This window comes from Chamaea fasciata, unplaced genomic scaffold (assembly GCF_029207755.1).
Source record: "Chamaea fasciata isolate MVZ Bird 193981 ecotype frontalis unplaced genomic scaffold, bChaFas1.0.hap1 SCAF_807, whole genome shotgun sequence".
NCBI classification, from domain to species: domain Eukaryota; kingdom Metazoa; phylum Chordata; class Aves; order Passeriformes; family Sylviidae; genus Chamaea; species Chamaea fasciata.
In genome coordinates, this window is record NW_027094892.1 from 42,545 (window position 1) to 44,734 (window position 2,190).

Sequence of the window (2,190 nt, forward strand, 5' to 3'; positions counted from 1 at the left end):
CAGCTTTTAGTGCACGTAGTATTCTTTGTATTAGAGCTTAATTTGAAATGTTTGCCACTTTGGAAAGGAGAGAGTGAAGGAACCTGGCTGCAGATTTCAGGGTGACTCATGAGCTTTATCTTTCTACTAAAAATAGAGAATTGCACAAAATCTACTAAATCAGCAGAAAAAACCTGGCATTTTGTAACACTGAACAAAATCCTGTATCTTGTGCCGCTGGCAGTTCTTAGCTGTGTTGGCTTAAATACAGCTCTCTTAAATGTGCTTTGAGTTTTGTTAGTTGACTTTTGACTTCCCTGTGTCTGCTTTTCCTTTTCCATTCCGTGCTGAGCTGGGTTGACAAAGTTCTGTTTACCTGCAGCTGTTTGTGTGTGTAATATTTAGACACTCATCTGAAAAAAAAAACCCTCAGGTAGTGGTGGATGGTTGTGAAGGGGTTCTCCTCCATGTGACAAACTTGTGTCTTAACATGGAAATGACAAATTTCAGTAAAATAGTTTCCACATAAAGTAGAAGCTTGAAGCTTCCTAGAGAGAGTTCAATTTGCTGCTTCTGTGGGGTGAGAATTTTCTCTTTTCTCTACCTTTGCATTGATATCATCTGAAACTCCGGTGTGATCCTTCAGATAGGCAGTAACAGGATCCTTTAATGCCCTCTGGATTGGACACTTGTGATGTGATATTGATCACTGCAGCTTTGAATCATCATTACAGACGTGAGCTAATACCTTAGGCTGAGTTTGATGGTGGATGATAACTCCTGTTTTCAGGCTAGAGCAATCTCTTTTGCTTACACCAGGAAATTAGAAAAGGCAGAGTGGCAATGAACAGTGTGACTTTGTCTTGCTTAGTTGGGAAAATATTGCTGTGTTCTGCTGTGTTTTGAAACAAACAAAGAAAAAAACCCAAAACAAAACCCAGTGCTTGTTTTATTTTTCTGAAGTTGTTGTTATGCTTTGGGGAACTCGGGGATGAAGCAAGATATTATCATAGAAGTGAAAAACTGTTCATACTAGAAGTAGTATTAGAACCAAAACAATTTGTAGGGGAATTCCTCTTACTTTACGGTCCTTGCAGTGTTCTCTTAATCTTGTTTTCTTTCCCTGTTAATGTGCAGAGGTTTGTATGTGGAGAGTTTTCCAGAACGTAGGTTCTCTATAACACTGCTTTTGGGGAATGAGAGAGGAGGAACTTTGTCTTGAAAAGTATTTCAAATCTTCCAGCTGATGGCTCTGTCTGCAGAAACACAGTTTTTCCCACCACTGCTAAGCTGCAGCTAAAAACGGTGGAAAGCCTGTTTTTTTGGGAGCAGAGGACACTGCAGCAACCCTGCAGAACAGCTGAGAAAACTTGTGGAAATGTTTGTTTTGCAATTTTGCCTTGTGACAACTTGCAGTTCCAGCATTTTCCTTAAAGAGAACGATTTGAGGTTGTGTGGACTGCTCTTATGTTTCCAGGATTGTCCTAACAGTCTTCAAACCATTGTTTTTACTTGTTACTTCAAGAGACAGGAAACTTGGACATCTAGTTTTGTCCAAACTCTGGATGAGGCCTTTGAAGGAGTATCTTTAAAAACACATTTCCCAGGCCTATGGAGACATGGTGTCCTACAGTCCTTAAATGTCCTGTAGGAAATAGTACTTTTTGTTACAGACTTCAGCTTGTATCGAGATTTAATATCAATGCTTTCAATAGATTCAAAATAATTTTCTGTCTCTGGTGGTGCATTCTTTTTCAGAGGTTTTTGTCTCACTGTTCTGCCTAACAGTGTTCCGAAGAAATGAATTTTTAACAGGAATTGAGAAGTTGTGGTTTTGAATCTTATTTCAAGGAGGCATCTCCAGGGATCAAGTTGAAGTGCATTACATTGGTTCGTTTCCATATCTGGGTTAGTAATTGGACAAATACGAAGACAGTTGGAAACACAGAAATAGGGTTTTTTTTCTTTTTGTATTGCTTCAAATTTAATTATTTTAAGAAACCAGATTTTGCCATAAGTTTTGTTTTTCCTGACTCCTGTCTATCCTTTCTAATAAGCGTTTTTCACTTTTTTAGGGCCGCTTTTTCTTGATGTTTAATTGTAGTGTGTCCCTTACTTGGCAATATTTTGCTCAGGGTGATTTGCAGACTAAAGTAGCTTGCTGATGAAAGTTAATTTTTTATCAGGCCTGTAGAGCCATGTGCTTGTGTG